Source organism: Drosophila simulans, unplaced genomic scaffold (assembly GCF_016746395.2).
Source record: "Drosophila simulans strain w501 unplaced genomic scaffold, Prin_Dsim_3.1 Segkk8_quiver_pilon, whole genome shotgun sequence".
Taxonomy (NCBI): Eukaryota; Metazoa; Arthropoda; class Insecta; order Diptera; family Drosophilidae; genus Drosophila; species Drosophila simulans.
In genome coordinates this window covers 161,930-182,327 of record NW_025416885.1, presented here as the reverse complement: position 1 = coordinate 182,327, position 20,398 = coordinate 161,930, and positions in this window count along the sequence as shown.

Below are 20,398 nucleotides of genomic sequence, written 5' to 3'. Positions count from 1 at the left end.
CATGAATGGGACTAGGTTGTCCGCATTCAGTCTGCCGCCAAGTACGGTTTCCAGGGAGCTCCGTTCCCTAGTGTATTTAACGCACGAGAAGAGAACGTGCTCAGCTGTTTCGCTCCGACCACCTCCACACCATGGACAGTCATCCGCATCCTCGTGTCCAAAGCGCATCAGGTAGCTGCGAAAGCAACCGTGCCCGCTGATCAGCTGCGTTAGGTGGAACGTAATGTCGCCGTGCTTCCGCTCTAGCCACGGCTTGAGGTTGGGTATCAGCTGCTGCGTCCAGCGACCCTTGGGCTCGTTGGTCCACCTGTGCTGCCATGACTCCAGGGTGTGCTGCCTTGCTTCAGCTCGAATTGCCTTCTTGACGCCGGGGGAGAGTCTTCGACCGTGGGTTTGGTTGAAGACCACTTCGTTTTCCTTCGCTAACAGGTCCAGAGGCGGTATCCCTGCGATCACCAAAGCCGCCGCGTTGGACACTGTTCTGAAGGCGCAGCAGACACGTAAGGCCGAAAGTCTGTGGGTAGCATTTAGGCCCTGGGCGTAGCTTTCGGTACCAAGCGCTTTTGCCCACACCGGGGCGGCATATAGCGTGGTCGCTCGGGTGACGCTCGTCAGTAGCCTTCTGCTCGCCTGTTTTGGGCCTCGGGAGTTCAACATTATGTTTGAAAGCGCCCGATTTACTCCTGCTGCTTTAGAGTTAGCGTAGGCAAGGTGTTCCCGGAACGAAAGCCTGGTGTCTATCATGACTCCCAGATACTTGATTGCCCGAGAGGAGGACACCTTGGTACAGCCTACTTCGACGGTGGCCGTCTCCACCGCTTTCCTTGAGCTAATCAGGACAGCCTCAGTCTTCTCCGGCGCCAGCTCTAGCCCCATTGAACTGAGCCAATGTTCGATGGCCCTGATGTTTTGGTTGCAGCTTTCTTCGGCCTTGCCGGGATACTTGTCAACAACGAGCAAGGCCACGTCGTCCGCGAAGCCTACGATCTCGCTCCTCCCGACCAGCGGTAGACGAAGTATCCCGTCGTACATGGTGTTCCACAGAAGCGGGCCGAGGACCGAGCCTTGTGGGACTCCACCGGTGACCTGGTGCCTGAAGACGCCTTCCGACGACTCGCACAGTAAGACCCGATCAGAAAAATAGCTGCGTATGATCCTGACTAGGTAAGCTGGGACGCTGAAGCCAATTAGTGCTTCTAGGATCCGGTCCCATCTCGCTGTGTTGAAGGCGTTCCTGATGTCTAGAGTGACCATGAGGCAGTACTCTTTGCTGCCACCCTTCCATCTGGTGCCGTCGATTGCTTGGGCCGCTACTTCGACCACTCTGTTGACAGCGTCGACGGTGGACCGCGCTTTCCTGAATCCGAACTGGGACCGTGAGAGGTCACCCGCGTCGGCGATAGCCCTCTCAAGCCGAATACACACCAGTTTCTCCAGGAGCTTGCCGGTTCCATCGATGAGGCATATTGGCCGGAACGATGAAGGCTCCTCGGGTGGTTTCCCTGGTTTTGGGAGGAGAAGCAGCTTTTGGATTTTCCAGCAACTCGGGAAAACTCCTTCCTCCAGGCATTTGGTGAATGCCTTCGCAAACGAGTCTGGCTGGAGGTGGAGAGCAAGCCGAAGCGCCCTGTTCGGAATGCCGTCGGGTCCGGGGGCCTTGCCGTCCTTCAGCAGTTTTGCCAGCTCCAGGATCTCGTCACTGCTGACCGTGGCGTCGGAATCGACGTGGTCCCCTGTGGCTGGGTCGGCTGGGCGTAACCCATCCATCACAGGGAACAGGTGTTCCGCTACACTGCGGAGCATCGCTAGGTCCAGTAGCTTAGGAGTCCTGGTGTACGCCTTCTTAACCACCACCTTGTAGGCACTTCCCCATGGGTCGCTGTCGGCAGAGTCGCATAGGTCGAGGAAGCATTTGCGCTTGCTCTCCCTTATGGCTAACTTAAGCGTTTTTCTGCGGGCTCTGTATTCGGATTGGCGTTCGGCAAAGGACTCCGCACCTCTCGCGCGTTGGTAGCGACGTCTGGCGGAGAGGCACTCACGACGAGCCGTCTCTATCTCCTGGTTCCACCAGTAGACAGGGGCTCTTTGTCGGCTGTGCGGCCTGCTCGATTGCATGCTGGCGTCGCACGCGGCCTTCAGCCGTCTCATCAGCTCCACTGCCGTCAGCTCGGCTCCTTGTCTGCTCGCCATGGGTAGGAACTGCTCTCGAAACACCTGCGTGTCCAGAGAGTCCGTCTTGTATTTAATCCTGGCCTGGGCTGGTGTCTGGGCTTGGGACGAGGGTGGGCTTCCCAGGTCGCAGATGATGGCCAGATGGTCGCTGCCAGTGTAGTCCTCGCTGAGTCTCCACCTCGCTAGCCTGTACGACGAGCCGCTAGTGAAGGTGAGGTCCACCACAGAGCCCAGTCCGGCGCGCCTGAACGTGTGCCGGTTTCCATGGTTAAGAAGAGCCAAGTCCAACGTCGCGAAAGCCTCCAGCACCATCCTGCCTCTCGCATTGGTGGTTGAGCTGCCCCAGCTCTCTGACCATGCGTTGAAGTCGCCCGCTATTAGGACCTGGGTGCGGCCTCTAGCATCCGCTGCCAGTCTGTCCAGTGCCCGGCTGAATGCGATTAGGGTCAGGCTGGGGGCTAGGTATACGCTGTACACCCACCATCTGCCTACCCTGGCCCTAACAAATCCGATTTCCGAAAGAACATCGGTTATTTGCTGGGTTTCTCTGCTGCACCTCCAGATCGCTGCTTTCTTGGTGCGGTCGAAGGCCCAGTCTGGGCTAGCCGGCGTTCGGTAGGGCTCGCTAAGTAGCGCGAGCTCCACTCTGCGTTCACGCACTGTCTGCACTAGCAGGTCTTGGGCTGCCGTGCAGTGATTCAGGTTTAGCTGAATCAGCCGCATCATTGCAGTGCCTTTGGTGCTCCTTTACCCGCCAATGGGCACTTCCGGGTGCCCAATTGGTGGTTGGTCGCTTGGCTACCTCTGTTTGCGCACAAGAAGCACTTAGCTTCGTTAGGGCACTCGGCGGCTTTGTGTCCCGCGGTCCCGCATCTGAAGCAGCACTGGCTTCTGTCCACGGTGCTTCTGCAGTGGGCCGCTATGTGGCCTTCTTCCAGGCATCTGAAGCATCTTTGGCGTGGCTCCAGCTCCTTGATCAAGCATTGGGACCATCCTACCCTCAGCTTGCCACGTTTGATCAGCGGGTCCGTCAGATTGGCTGGGACTGCTATCACCGCAGTCTTCCCTCCGTACTGCGATTGCCGAAGGCTCTTGATAGCCACGACTGCTGCAGGGATCTCTGCCTGGGCCTCCAAGGCACTCTTCAACTCGTCTTCCGTGGTGAGCTCGTCGAGGTCGCGAATCACAAATACCTTAGTTTGTGTTAACGCGCGAAGGCTGGCGCGGTCACCTAGCACCGCTCCCATGTCCATCTTGAGCTTCTGCGTCAGGTCTTGGGCTGAGGCACGTAGTTCGAGGAGCAGTTCGCCTTTGGCCGTCCTCTTCACCCTTGCTACGTTTTCCCCGATGGCCCTGAGCCTAGCGTCCTGCCCTCTTGTGACCAGGGACAGCACTTCGCTGTAAGGTAAGCCAGCTGTGGGGGTGATAACCAGCGCATCTGGTCTCTCCCTCGGCGGTCTCTTCTTGCGCGGTCCGGGCGGTTGCTGCAAGTTTGGTTGCGACTTCTTTCCAGCTACAGTGGCTTGGGGCGGAGCCCTTGGTAGGCGCTTGGGTCCCGCAGCCTTCTGGTGGTCGGGTCGCTGGGCTTTCTTCGCAGACAGCGCCGTGCGATCCTTTGGCTTAGGGCTGCCCCTAGGGGTGGTCTGTTGGCTAGCATCTGCTTTTGCCGTACGTCCGACCTTCGTTTTCTCCGCCTCCGGCAGCCTAGTGCGCAGCTTTAATTGGAGCTCCTTCAATCTGGCGAATGAATTCTTCATTGCCAGATTAATGCTCCTCACCCCGTTGAGGTTGACCTTCGTCAGAAGGTCGTCCAGGATTTCTCCCATCTCCTCGATTTCTAGCTGGGGGGTCTTGACCCGCTTTGCTAGTTGAGCTCTGGTAGGGGGTGATGTCGCCTCCAATGGTCTCTTGGGGGTGCCATCGCTCGGGTTTTGGGGTGGGGTCCTTAACACCTTTGACCTTTTTCCAAACGCCAAGCTCTCCTCTTCTTTGCTTGCACTTGTTGCATTGCTTGTTCCGACGGCCAAGTGTGCCGCCGTCGGGGCGGGGATGGGGTGAATGTTGGGTAGGGCCTCCAGAATCCGTGCCCTAGCCTCGGGATTAGCCGAGGGTGGATTTCCACATATGTGGCTGCCACCTGGAGTAATATTGTTTTTTCCAGACATTCTGATTTTTTGTTGCATTTTATTCCAACTGCCAGGTTTGCGGCTTTATACCTCTCGCCAGGTTTTAGGTTCACTGCCGGCCGATGCGGCGCAGACGCAGACCATTCTGCCGGCCAACTTGGCACAGACGCAGAGTGGGTTTTAGTTGTGCTGATGCCCGGCTGCCAAGAGTACAGGCACAGGCCACGTAGCCGCCCAATTTGGGTCAGACGCGCCGTGGGCTTTGGGTGGGGGTGGGGGGGGTGGTGTTGTGAGCAGGGCAAAAAAAGGTTGCTGCGGTGGGAGATATACCGCTCCAGCTCGGTCGCCAGAGCCCCGATTTTAAAGTGTGCCGCCTACGCGGGGGGGGTTGGCTATTGGTCTGCTCCTTGACTTTTAACACTAATCTTCTGCCTCTCCTGCTCGATTCATGGGTCTGTCTCCGGGATTCCATGGGATGTTGCCAAGGATAACCGTTGGCCGCCCATATATGTATGCTACGCCCGGAGAACAGATCGTTAGGTGGCTTCCGTAGCTGCCAACTTTCGTCAGTGAGTGCACTGGGTAGAAAGCGCCACCTATGCCAGGGGGCTCGTGCAGCCGACCAGCGCTGCCAGACCTGGGAGCTTTTGCCGTTTACCAGCACTGTTATCCCAGCTGACTGCGTGATCAGCTGACGTGACTGGCACTTGTCAGCCTCCACAACAACACGGAAGGAAGAGAAAATAGTGAAGAGAAAGTTGATTCCTACTCTCACCCTGTCCTGCCCCATGGCCCTGAAGATCGTCGACGGCGGGCGATCCCTGGACCCTTGGAGCTGTGCCTACTGCTGGTGAGTACGGCCCAACCTTCGTGCGTTGGGGACAGCCGCACCTGTCACCGTCGGGCCGGCGCGACCCGGGAAATTTCGAGTTTTCCCACGAGCGCCAATTCAATGTACTTCGCGCGCGCGCAACTTTCCACACACCTCCTCCCTGAAGTGTGTGTCTGTATGTGTGTGTGTGGAGTCTGCTGTTTGCATGTGTGTGAGTGTAGCTTATTAGCAATTGTTTTAAATTTCATGTTGCTAGTTAATTACCGCTAATTAATATGAAATATTTTTGATTTTGATCGTCGATTATCAAAACAACATAAGAACTTATTTTAAAAATATATCGAATTATTTAGATACAAACCTCTTATTCTATGGTCCTTGATTTATGACATCCTTTTTGCTGATTGTATATTCGGATGGCTCCTAATATTACATCGTAGGTCATCTAGCGTATTGGCTTCCAGAGGGAACTTAAAATTGAAACTAAACCATTATAACTTTCACAGTAGTATATTTTGTTACTAGACTAGAACTGACTTAATTTCAAAAAGCATTATATATAAAATTATCAAATATTATAAATTAAAAATATACTAGAAAGATTAAGTTTACTTAAAAATATTCTGAAAATGTTCGGTAAATATATGTTAAAAATATTAAGTTGACAAACACTAGAAATATATACTAAAAACAAAATCTATATTTGCACTGTGCCGTGTAGCTTACGTGCCACTAATGAGAATCGAGGAGGAGGGCGCAAAAAAATATTCTAAAAATATTCGGTAAATATATGTTAAAAATATTAAGTTGACAAACACTAGAAATATATACTAGAAACAAAAACTATATTTTCACTGTGCCGTGTAGCTTACGTGCCACCAATGAGAATCGAGGAGGAGGGCACAAAATTTTTACTTGCAAAATTTTCCATTTGCTTAGTTTAATTTCTAATTTAATTACTTATTCTTTCATTGTGTGTGTGTGCCATCTTCAGTTTGCAGCCTTTGGGATAATCTTTTGTCTCCCTGAAGTGTGTGTCTGTATGTGTGTGTGTGGAGTCTGCTGTTTGCATGTGTGTGAGTGTAGCTTGTCATTTATTTATTTTATGCCACATCGATTCCGCGAGTTCGATATTGTCAATATTTTTATGAAGTAAATTTTGTGTTCACCTTAGCATATTTAGTCATGTATATCTATTAGCAATTATTTTAAATTTCATGTTGCTAGTTAATTACCGCTAATTAATATGAAATATTTTTGATTTTGATTGTCGATTATCAAAACAATATAAGAACTTATTTTAAAAATATAACGAGTTATTTAGATACGAACCTCTTATTCCTTGGTCCTTGATTAACGACATCATTTGTGCTAATTTTACATCCAAGCAGCTCCTGAAACTACATCGGTACATGAAATTAAAACCAAACCATTACAAGTTTAGTGTTATTTGTAAACACAATGGGCATAAGTTTTAATTAGCATTAACGATGACGTGGCCAAGAATAGAACTGACTTAATATCAAATGGACCACGTCATCAATATATGAATACCGTCTCTGGGACGTAGATTTCCTGCGAATTGGAATTTTATATTAAATTCGATATTGTCAATATTTTTATGAAGTAAATTTTGTGTTCACCTCAGCATCGTTAGTCATGTATTAGCAAGTGTTTTAAATTTCATGTTGCTAGTTAATTACCGCTAATTAATATTAAATATTTTTTGATTTTGATCGTCGATTATCAAAACAACATAAAAACTTATTTTAAAAATATATCGAATTATTTAGATACAAACCTCTTATTCTATTGTCCTTGATTTATGACATCCTATTCGCTGATTGTACATTCGCATACCTCCTGAAATTACATCGTAGGTTATCTAGCGTATTGGCTTTCAGAGGGAACTTAGAATTGAAACTAAACCATTATAACTTTCACAATAGCATATTTTGTTATTTATATCTATTAGCAATTGTTATAAATTTCATGTTAACCGCTAATTAATATTAAATATTTTTTTATTTGATTGTCTATTATCAAAACAACATAATTTAAAACAACTTATTTTAAAAATATAACGAATTATTCAGATACGAACCTCTTATTCCTTGGTCCTTGATTAAGGACATCATTTGTGCTAATTTTACATCCAAGCAGCTCCTGAAACTATATCGCAGGTCATCTAGCTTATTGGCTCCTAGAGGGTACATGTAATTAAAACAAAACCATTACAAGTTTAGTGTTATTTGTAAACACAATGGGCATAAGTTTTAATTAGCATTAACGATGACGTGCCCAAGAATGGAACTGACTTAATATCAAACATCAATTATGAATACCATCTCTGGTACGTAGATTTCATATGAATTGGAATTATTTAAAAAATTCGATATTGTAAATATTTTTATGAAGTAAATTTTGTGTTCACCTTAGCGTCTTTAGTCATGTATATCTATTAGCAATTATTTGAAATTTCATGTTGCTAGTTAATTACCGCTAATTAATATTAAATATTTTTGATTTTGATTGTCGATTATGAAAACAATATAAGAACTTATTTTAAAAATATAACGAGTTATTTAGATACAAACCTCTTATTCTATGGTCCTTGATTTATGACATCCTTTTCGCTGATTGTATATTCGGATAGCTCCTAATATTACATCGTAGGTCATCTAGCGTATTGGCTTCCAGAGGGAACTTATAATTAAAACTAAACCATTATAACTTTCACAGTAGCATATTTTGTTATGTATATCTATTAGCAATTGTTATAAATTTCATGTTGTAGTTAATAACCGCTAATTAATATTAAATATTTTTTGATTTTGATTGTCGATTTTCAAAACAACATAAGAACTTATTTTAGTAATATAACGAATTATTTAGATACGAACCTCTTATTCTTTGGTCCTTGATTTACGACATCCTTTGTGCTAATTTTACATCCGCGCAGCTCCTGAAACTACATCGCAGGTCATCTAGCTTATTGGCTCCCAGAGGGTACATGTAATTAAAACAAAACCATTACAAGTTTAGTTTTATTAGTAAACAGCATACGTTTTAATTAGCATTAACGATGATGTGGCCAAGACTAGAACTGACTTAATTTCAAAAAACATTATATATAAAATTATCAAATATTATAAATTAAAAATATACTAGAAAGATTAAGTTTACTTAAAAATATTCGGTAAATATATGTTAAAAATATTAAGTTGACAAACACTAGAAATATATACTAAAAACAAAATCTATATTTGCACTGTGCCGTGTAGCTCACGTGCCACTAATGAGAATCGAGGAGGAGGGCGCAAAAAAAATATTCTAAAAATATTCGGTAAATATATGTTAAAAATATTAAGTTGACAAACACTAGAAATATATACTAAAAACAAAATCTATATTTGCACTGTGCCGTGTAGCTTACGTGCCACTAATGAGAATCGAGGAGGAGGGCGCAAAAAAATATTCTAAAAATATTCGGAAATATATGTAAAAAATATTAAGTTGACAAACACTAGAAATATATACTAGAAACAAAAACTATATTTTCACTGTGCCGTGTAGCTTACGTGCCACTAATGAGAATCGAGGAGGAGGGCGCAAAAGAAATATTCTAAAAATATTCGGTAAATATATGTTAAAAATATTAAGTTGACAAACACTAGAAATATATACTAGAAACAAAAACTATATTTGCACTGTGCCGTGTAGTTTACGTGCCACCAATGAGAATCGAGAATTTGTGCCCTCCTGGCACAAAATTTTTACTTGCAAAACTTTCCATTTGCTTAGTTTAATTTCTAATTTAATTAGTTATTCTCTCATTGTGTGTGTGTGCCATCTTCAGTTTGCAGCCTTTGGGATAATCTTTTGTCTCCCTGAAGTGTGTGTCTGTATGTGTGTGTGTGGAGTCTGCTGTTTGCATGTGTGTGAGTGTAGCTTGTCATTTATTTATTTTATGCCACATCGATTCCGCGAGTTCGATATTGTCAATATTTTTATGAAGTAAATTTTGTGTACACCTCAGCATATTTAGTCATGTATATCTATTAGCAATTGTTTTAAATTTCATGTTGCTAGTTAATTACCGCTAATTAATATGAAATATTTTTGATTTTGATCGTCGATTATCAAAACAACATAAGAACTTATTTTAAAAATATATCGAATTATTTAGATACAAACCTCTTATTCTATGGTCCTTGATTTATGACATCCTTTTCGCTGATTGTATATTCGGATAGCAGAGGGAATTTATAATTGAAACTAAACCATTATAACTTTCACAGTAGCATATTTTGTTATGTATATCTATTAGCAATTGTTATAAATTTCATGTTGTAGTTAATAACTGCTAATTAATATTAAATATTTTTTGATTTTGATTGTCGATTTTCAAAACAACATAAGAACTTATTTTAGTAATATAACGAATTATTTAGATACGAACCTCTTATTCTTTGGTCCTTGATTTACGACATCCTTTGTGCTAATTTTACATCCGCGCAGCTCCTGAAACTACATCGCAGGTCATCTAGCTTATTGGCTCCCAGAGGGTACATGTAATTAAAACAAAACCATTACAAGTTTAGTTTTATTAGTAAACAGCATACGTTTTAATTAGCATTAACGATGAGGTGGCCAAGACTAGAACTGACTTAATTTCAAAAAACATTATATATAAAATTATCAAATATTATAAATTAAAAATATACTAGAAAGATTAAGTTTACTTAAAAATATTCTGAAAATATTCGGTAAATATATGTTAAAAATATTAAGTTGACAAACACTAGAAATAAATAATAAAAACAAAATCTATATTTGCACTGTGCCGTGTAGCTTACGTGCCACTAATGAGAATCGAGGAGGAGGGCGCAAAAAAATATTCTAAAAATATTCGGAAATATATGTTAAAAATATTAAGTTGACAAACACTAGAAATATATACTAGAAACAAAAACTATATTTTCACTGTGCCGTGTATCTTACGTGCCACTAATGAGAATCGAGGAGGAGGGCAAAAAAAAATATTCTAAAAATATTCGGTAAATATATGTTAAAAATATTAAGTTGACAAACACTAGAAATATATACTAAAAAAAAATCTATATTTGCACTGTGCCGTGTAGCTTACGTGCCACCAATGAGAATCGAGGAGGAGGGCACAAAATTTTTACTTGCAAAATTTTCCATTTGCTTAGTTTAATTTCTAATTTAATTACTTATTCTTTCATTGTGTGTGTGTGCCATCTTCAGTTTGCAGCCTTTGGGATAATCTTTTGTCTCCCTGAAGTGTGTGTCTGTATGTGTGTGTGTGGAGTCTGCTGTTTGCATGTGTGTGAGTGTAGCTTGTCATTTATTTATTTTATGCCACATCGATTCCGCGAGTTCGATATTGTCAATATTTTTATGAAGTAAATTTTGTGTACACCTCAGCATATTTAGTCATGTATATCTATTAGCAATTGTTTTAAATTTCATGTTGCTAGTTAATTACCGCTAATTAATATGAAATATTTTTGATTTTGATCGTCGATTATCAAAACAACATAAGAACTTATTTTAAAAATATATCGAATTATTTAGATACAAACCTCTTATTCTATGGTCCTTGATTTATGACATCCTTTTTGCTGATTGTATATTCGGATAGCTCCTAATATTACATCGTAGGTCATCTAGCGTATTGGCTTCCAGAGGGAACTTAAAATTGAAACTAAACCATTATAACTTTCACAGTAGTATATTTTGTTACTAGACTAGAACTGACTTAATTTCAAAAAGCATTATATATAAAATTATCAAATATTATAAATTAAAAATATACTAGAAAGATTAAGTTTACTTAAAAATATTCTGAAAATGTTCGGTAAATATATGTTAAAAATATTAAGTTGACAAACACTAGAAATATATACTAAAAACAAAATCTATATTTGCACTGTGCCGTGTAGCTTACGTGCCACTAATGAGAATCGAGGAGGAGGGCGCAAAAAATATTCTAAAAATATTCGGTAAATATATGTTAAAAATATTAAGTTGACAAACACTAGAAATATATACTAGAAACAAAAACTATATTTGCACTGTGCCGTGTAGCTTACGTGCCACCAATGAGAATCGAGGAGGAGGGCACAAAATTTTTACTTGCAAAATTTTCCATTCGCTTAGTTTAATTTCTAATTTAATTACTTATTCTTTCATTGTGTGTGTGTGCCATCTTCAGTTTGCAGCCTTTGGGATAATCTTTTGTCTCCCTGAAGTGTGTGTCTGTATGTGTGTGTGTGGAGTCTGCTGTTTGCATGTGTGTGAGTGTAGCTTGTCATTTATTTATTTTATGCCACATCGATTCCGCGAGTTCGATATTGTCAATATATTTATGAAGTAAATTTTGTGTACACCTCAGCATATTTAGTCATGTATATCTATTAGCAATTATTTTAAATTTCATGGCTCCCAGAGGGTACATGAAATTAAAACAAAACCATTACAAGTTTAGTGTTATTTGTAAACACAATGGGCATAAGTTTTAATTAGCATTAACGATGACGTAGCCAAGAATAGAACTGACTTAATATCAAACATCAATTATGAATACCATCTCTGGTACGTAGATTTCCTATTAATTGGAATTTTATTTAAAAAATTCGATATTGTTAATATTTTTATAAAGTAAATTTTGTGTTCACCTCAGCATCGTTAGTCATGTATTAGCAAGTGTTTTAAATTTCATGTTGCTAGTTAATTACCGCTAATTAATATTAAATATTTTTTGATTTTGATCGTCGATTATCAAAACAACATAAGAACTTATTTTAAAAATATATCGAATTATTTAGATACAAACCTCTTATTCTATGGTAATTGATTTATGACATCCTATTCGCTGATTGTACATTTGCATAGCTCCTAAAATTACATCGTAGGATATCTAGCGTATTGGCTTTCAGAGGGAACTTATAATTGAAACTAAACCATTCACAATAGCATATTTTGTTATGTATATGTCGGGTTATGAATATCAGGGGCCTCGCCGTCCGTCCGTCCGTCCATATCAGCGTCGCTCAAATCTTTTTTCACTATATAATTTTATGCAGCTGTGCGCAGTCAACGAGTCCACTTGCGTCTGCTTTGGCTTCTCCACGATTAATGCCCTCACTCCAGTTTCGTGCAGCCTGCTTTGTCTCTTCTCAATTTTTGGCATTCCCTTTTCATTATATAGTTTTCCCTTTTTTACCAAGCAGCGCAAGTGGCCACGTTCAGCAACAGCTCTATCGCTCTCGTTTTGCAAAGTCCCGTTCATAGATAATTCATCTATTCATCCTCACACATTGACAATAAATAGGAACACGCATAATAGCAAAGGGAACATGGAGAAGAAGTAAACAGCGACTACACGCATACTCATTATTTTTGCCACGACACGGCCATTCTGACATTTACACGTCGTCGTGTAAGCTTTTGATACCGAGATACCAAGATATCAAGATCACATACTTTCATCACTATTCAATAACATTTAATTTCATTAGTTTGACTTTATTAGGTGTATTTCTTAAATCTTAATTCTGTGAAGAAACAAAACAGCTTTTATTTCATTGTTGCTGGGATACCTTATTCTATTTTCATATTCAGTTCCATTGATCAGTAATACATCAGCTTACAACTTATCTTAACATTATCATTTATCGATTTCTATATATCGATCTTCCGCCAGTTCACACACACTTGATTATTAATTCAATCCATACTCATCGTCTCTCCTGGACGGATAACTCACAATTCATCGTCTCACCTGACGGATAACTCACAATTCATCGTCTCACCTAGACGGATAACTCACAATTCATCGTCTCACCTAGACGGATAACTCACAATTCATCGTCTCACCTAGACGGATAACTCACAATTCATCGTCTCACCTAGACGGATATCTCTCGTTCACAAAAGAACTCATTGGCGGGCTTTTCTTTTCATTCAACTGTTTCTATATTTCAGCTATTGTTATACATTCTCGTTTAACTCATTCGGGATTTCTGCATCCGGCATTTTACGTATATCTTCATGGCAATACTTGAACGATCGGTTACTCGTCAACGACTTTAGTGTATACCCGTCACCCTCTAATACTTCAGTTACCAAAAACGGTCCTCTGAATTTCGGATCTAACTTAGTTTGGTGTCTTTCTTCATTCCTCAATAGCACATAGTCACCTACGTGGTGTTTGTCAACGGCTGCCCTACTGCTATCAAATCGGGATTTGTCGTAAGACGCTAAGGAATTCATATTTTCTGCCGCATGAGCTCTAACAGTTGCCAAATCTATTTCACATTCGGTCTCACATGGGGGAACTAATCCAAGGGGTCGAGCCTGTTTACCAATTAACATTTCTAACGGACTTGCCTCAGTGGCACGAGATATTGTACAATTCAGTGCAAGTTGGACTTCGCCAAGTGCGTCCTGCCACGATCGTTGACTTAATTCTACCACTGACAACAAATTTTTCAGTGTTTCCATCACCCGTTCCACTTGCCCATTTGCACGGCTCATTCCCGTAGCAATCAAGTGAAGTTCAACTTTCTGCGATACGCAAAACTCTGAAAACTTAGAGCTAGTAAAACATCTGCCCTGGTCGGCGATGATGCGATCTGGTACTCCAAATAAGGATATGGAAGATTTCATAGCATTAACACAGCTTTCGGCATCTATCTTTAAGGTGTGATACAGATAAACAAGCTTTGTATAGGCATCGATCTGAACAATGACATACTCCTTCAAATCGCTCTTGCCACTTAATTTCCCCGTTATATCTATGTGGATGGTGTGCCACGGTATACTTGTCTTCGGAATGGAATGAAGTTCCGCCTGAACCTTCCCGGAAGATGATTTCACTGATCTACAAGTTATGCAGTTTGAAACAAATTTTCGAACATACTTGTTCATTTTAGCGAACCAATAATACTGGTACACTTTATCAAGTGTCTTTTGCCACCCTAAATGCATTATCGACTCGTGTACCTGGTTAATTACTGACCATTTGAAAGCTCTGGGTACAACTGGTAAATAACTTGTTCTACCTCGTCTTTGGACCTAGCGATATACACCTTTTCGCAAATCATACGTTTTGGCCAAGTTTTCGGCCAATTCATCTGACTCCAATTTGTTAACAATTTCTATTATCTCAAGGTCTAACCGTTGCTCAGCAAGAAGCCAAGTACTTGAAATTTCAGACAGATTTACTCGTTTTTCGGGAATAATACACCTTTTCGCAAATCATACGTTTTGGCCAAGTTTTCGGCCAATTCATCTGACTCCAATTTGTTAACAATTTCTATTATCTCAAGGTCTAACCGTTGCTCAGCAAGAAGCCAAGTACTTGAAATTTCAGACAGATTTACTCGTTTTTCGGGAATCTTGTTTATTGACAAAATGTGTTCGGGTGATAAAGGATTTCTTGATAGGAAATCCACATGAGCCATACGCTTACCCTCTCTATACTGAATTTCGAAATTAAACGATTGTAAGTAGGCCCACCAGCGGTGAACTCTGGGGGTTAAATCTATTTTTGTGCGAGAAGCTTTTAATGAATTGCAGTCTGTATAGACAACGAACTCACGGCCAATTAGGTAATGGCGAAAATGTTTAACGGCTTTTACCACTGCCAAGGTTTCCAGCTCGTAGGAGTGATATCTAGATTCAACAGAGGTAGTTGTTTTGCTGAAGTATTCGATTACATGGGGCTTACTTTCTATATGGTGCAAAAGTATCGCTCCATATCCACAGGCACTTGCATCAGTGTGCAACTCAATAGGATATTGCGGGTCGAAGATTACCAGAACATGCTCATTTGTGAGGATCGTCACAACTTTAAGTCTGATCTCTTCTAGCTCAGCGCTCCATGTAATCTTGCCGCTACCAGACGAAAGTGAATACAATGGTTTCATAAGTTGGGAGAATCCAGGCACGAATTTGCGAAAGTAAGAGGCCAAGCCAATGAATTGTCGAACGCCGGAGACAGTTTGAGGAGGAGGCAAGGAGCTTAATGAAGCTATCTTTCGCGCATTCGGACGAATTTCTCCCGCTCGCACTTCATAGCCCAAATACTGAACCGTTTTTTTGAGAAAACTGCATTTAGCAAGGTTAAAGGTAAAACCAGCCTTTGTAAGAACATTCAAAACAGTTTTTAACCTTTCCAAAGCCAATTCCTTGGTTGGCGATACTACCATTATGTCGTCCATGTAAACGATTACAAAAGAGTTAGCAAGGTCACCAAGTGCATTTATGACTGCGCGCTGGAAAACAGATGGCGCATTTTTGAGACCAAAAGGTAAGAAATTCAAATTGGCCGTCTGGGGTCACAAATGCAGTATATTCCACGGATTCAGGGTGAATCGGGATTTGGTGGAAACCACTTGCAATATCCAGGCATGTGAAATAATTTGCTCCGCGAAGTCTAGCAATTTGATCGCTGATAAGCGGCAAGGGGTATTTATCCGAAATCGTGTTCGAGTTTAGCTCTCTAAAATCAACACATAGACGGTCGGTTCCGTTCTTCTTTTTGACGAGCAACATGGGGCTAGCATAGGGAGAGCAACTTGGGCGAACAATATTACATCTTATCAATTCGCTCACCTGCATTCGCACTACTTCTCTCTCTTCGGGGCTAAGTCTGTAAGGTCGGCGCTGAACAGTTTTAGTTGGGTCAATCAAACGGATTTTCATTTCGCCTGTATTTACTCGAGTATGAGGTATCCCGTTGGTAAACGAAGTCGAGTGCTTTTCAAGTAACTCAATTAATTGAGCTTTCTCATTGTCGACTAATTCGGTGTCAATATCGGACAAAGTAAACGATCGCTCAGTAACGGAACAATTATTAACAGTTTTTGATTTTACAACTTTAAAATTATCGGATGTCAAAATTACATAACACCTTGTTTAAGTATTTCTCGCCCTATCAGAATATCATTCCTCATTTGCTCGTTCGGGACTACATGAAATAATATTTCCATAATATTTTCGTTTATAGTGACTTCACTCAAGATTTGCAATGTACTGCACACACTGCCACCACCAATGCCTTTTATCATTACAGTATTGTTTATACGTTTACCAGATAACTTACTGCTAATGTCGTCTTTAATAAGGGAGCACTCTGTACCGGAATCGAAACAAATTGGATAGATCTCACCTCGTTGATGCAAGCTTCCCTTTGGCTCAGTCACACAACATTGGTTAACAGTCTTCTGTTGAGTCACATCTTGTTTGGCTGCACTTCCGTTTTTCGGGCACTGGTTGGAGAAATGTCCCGGTTGGCCGCACCGATAGCACGTAACATTTGATTTTTCACGCTGCGGTTTCGCCTCTCTATCTTGTCGCATTTTACTTCGGCATTCAGCAATTCGATGTCCCGGCTTTGAACAGAAGTGGCATACAACTGGCGATGCCTTACGGTTCTTCTGGTCAGGTCCAAGGTTGTCATCTCGAGCACGTCGCTTCTTGTCGAACGTAAACGCTTTTAACTCCGCCTGTAGCTTACTTCTGGTACGCACATTGGATGTGAAGAGGACGCGAGTTACCAGTCGTGGGTTAGGGTAACTATGTTTCCTAGTAGTATTGGTTATGGAATGTTTAAACTGTTCTAATTAAACACGTCTTCGTTGGTTGAAGTGAACAAAACGAATGTTTTTTAATAGTGATAATTGTGCTGCTCACAGGCAGCTCTTATATATATATGTGTGTGTTTTGCTACATAGTTCCGCAAGTAGATCGCTCTGTCTCTGTCTCGCATACTTCTGTAAGTTGTGTGTGTTGGTGCTGCTCAGAGTCCCGGTTGATGGCATAGGCGTAGTACGGGAAGTCTGCAGGGGAACACTGAAAGTGGTAACTCCTCCCCCCCTAGAATGTCGTGACGGCCAGCGAGATGGAATGCTTGACGGAACGACTTGCGGTGTAGCTAGTGTACTTATAATTAACATTAATATTGTAGTGCTTATATGTATATATGTTCGTGTGTGTTTTTTGTAATAAATATTATTATTATTTACATTAATAATGCTTATCGTGTTGTGTGTTCTATTTGCTTCTTGCAACAGGGTGATGTGTTTTTTTTTTTTTTTTTTTTTTTTTTTTTTATTATTTTGTTTGTATTTTATATCTTTATTTTATTTATTTTATTTTTGTTCTAAACTGTTTGTCTATCTTTAAATTTTCTTTTTATTTTTTCTTTATGAACTTTTTGTCCTTTTTTCGTTTCAAAAGTTATTCCGTGGTCTGTTCTAACTATATGCTTAGAAAATCTTGGCGTTATCTTATTTCTTCTATTTTCTTTTCTAAATACTATATTATCTGCTGTTAGTGGTAGTGGGTCTGTCCTTGTTTCATTCTGTTTCTGATTTCTCTCTATGGCCTTTGCTGTCATTTCTGTTTGAACTTGGGTGTATAATTTTGTCTTAAATTCGTTAAGTTTCTGTAAATAATCGTGTTGATCTGAATACTCTACTGTTCTATTGAATACATGGGTCTTTCCTGTAAATAATTCGAATGGTGTCAATTTTGTTGCCGAATGTATTGCATTGTTGTAGGTTATTAAGGTTTCGGTTAGTATTTCTTCGTGGTCACAGTTTATTTTATGGTCTTTTTTTACTTTGTAAATTATTCTGTACGTTTCCGTCAGAGTGGAATGTAGTCTTTCTACTGTGGAATTACTACTAGACTGCTGGAATGAAGTAAAATGAAGTTGCATGTTATATTGTTTACAAAAATCTTTGAATAGTTTAGAGTTAAATTCTGCCCCCTGATCACAAATAATTAGTTGAGGTAACCCATAATTTAAAACGAATTTTTTCAATTCCGTAATAATAGTAATGGTATTTCTATTCTGGATTGTGTATGCTGCTGCAAACTTAGAAAACTTGTCTATGATTGTTAACATAATTGCGCTGTTAATAAAATACAAATCTATGTGAACTATCTGTAGCGGTAATGCTGGTATTTGAGGTACTTGAAATTTAAGTTTCTGAGGGTTTCTGTCGTATTTCATAGTCTGACAAATGTCACAATTATTAATTATTTTTGTTACAACTTCTTTTACTCTTGGGAAATAATACAATCTTCTTACATGCAATATGGTCTCATCTATTCCCCTGTGATTACTATTTTCGTGATCTTGTATTAATATGGAATTTTGTTCTTCAGGGTTTAACAACTCTTTGAGGAACAGTGTCGCACGAATAATTTTACAACCCTTTTTTTTAAAGTAATCCTTATATATCATAAATATTCTGTTGAATATATCGTTGCTTGTCATAATCGCACAAAGCCTTCCTGATTTTAAGGTGTCCTTAAGTATTTTTAATATATTGTCGTCCGTATATTGTGGCTGTACGAATGTTATCCTTATTTTGTTTTTAAAAGGTGTTTCAGTTATCTTGTCTACAATTTCTCCTATTTTCAAAATTAATTGCATCTTAAAATCGTTTATTGGTTTTTCCGTTATTTTCGCGATTTCTCCTGAATCCCCAGGGTCATCCCCGTTGACTGCTTCTACTGACTCACTTTCATTTACAAATGTTTCGACTTGCATTCTACTTAATGCATCTGCGTTAGTATTAAATTTGCCTTTCTTATAAACGATATCATATTCGTACTCCGTTAACTGTAGTCTCCACCTTATTAGTTTAGCGTTATTTTTTATATTATTTAAATAAATTAAGGGCTGGTGATCTGTATAAATCGTAAACTTTGTCCCGTATAAGTATTGTCGAAATTGTTTAACCGCCCAGACTATGGCTAGCATTTCTTTTTCTGAAGCGGAATAATTAACTTCAGCCCTATTTAGCGTCCGACTTGCATATGCTACTGGTTTGTCATTTCCAACTTTTCCTTGTGACAACACTGCTCCTAGTGCGTAGTTACTAGCGTCTGTCGTTAGTAAGAACGGTTTGTCATAATCTGGATATTGTAAAATCGGGTCGTTGCATAGTAATGTTTTTGCGTACTGAAAAGCTTCTCTAAATTCTTGGGTTATCTCCACCGCTTTGTTTTTTTTTAGTTGTACAGTCAAAGGTTTTATTATTTTTGCTAAGTCTTTTATAAATTTCCTATAGTAACTCAACAGCCCTATAAATGATTTTATTTGTCTCCTAGTTGTCGGTAAGACAAAATTTTGTATTGCCTCTATTTTTTTTGGATTAGGTTTTGTACCCTCGGGTGTCACTATGTGTCCCAAGAATTCTAACTCTTTCTTTAAAAACTCTGATTTATCTTGTTGTATTTTAAGATTAGCTGATTTTAATTTATTGAACACAACTTTTAAATCCTGCATATGTTGCTGCAACGATGCTGAATAAACGATGATATCGTCCATATATACTAAGCAACTTTTTCCTATGATTTCGCCTAATAACTTGTTCATGAATCTTTGGAAGGTGGCTGGGGCATTGGTTAGTCCGAAAGGCATTCTTATAAACTCATAGTGCCCCCACCGCTGTGAACGCTGTTTTTGGAATATCTTCCGGGTTCATTTTTATCTGGTGATACCCGCTCTTTAAGTCTAATGAAGAAAAGTATTTAGCTTTGCCTAAAGAATCTAATACCTCACTGATAAGTGGTAAGGGATACTTATCCTTAATAGTTTTCTCATTGATTTTTCTGAAGTCTACAACTAATCTACATTTTCTTTCTCCGGAAGCGTCTTCCTTTTTAGGCACTAGCCATACAGGTGCACTCCATGGTGAATAACTATTTTTTATAATATCCTGGTCTAATAGGTCTGTAATCTGTCTTTTGATTTCTTGATTTTCTTTCAGCGAATATCTAAAGGGTCTTACATAAATTGGGTTTTCATCCGTTAGTTTTATTGTATGGTTGGCGCCCTTTGTTACTGTTAATTTGTCCCCTTTTTGGTAAAATAAATTCCTATATTGTTTGCATAGTTTTATCACCGCGAATTTTTCTTCTTTATTTAGGTGTTCTATTCTTAATTTTAACTTGGTTGCTTTTTCTGTATTTACTTTCTTTTCAGTTATCTCATTTATAAATAAAAACTCACAGAAGTTTTCACTGTCATACCGCTGTGCAACTATTGGTTTATTAATTGTGATTGTCAAATCTTGTTCGGATGCGTTAATTATTTCGACTTTTGCCTTGTAGTTTTTTGCTCTATAAATTCCTTCCGTAATGGACAATCCGTCTTGTATATATATTTCGTTTATGTATATATCTCCTTCTTTATTTATCACTGGTATTTCTGTCA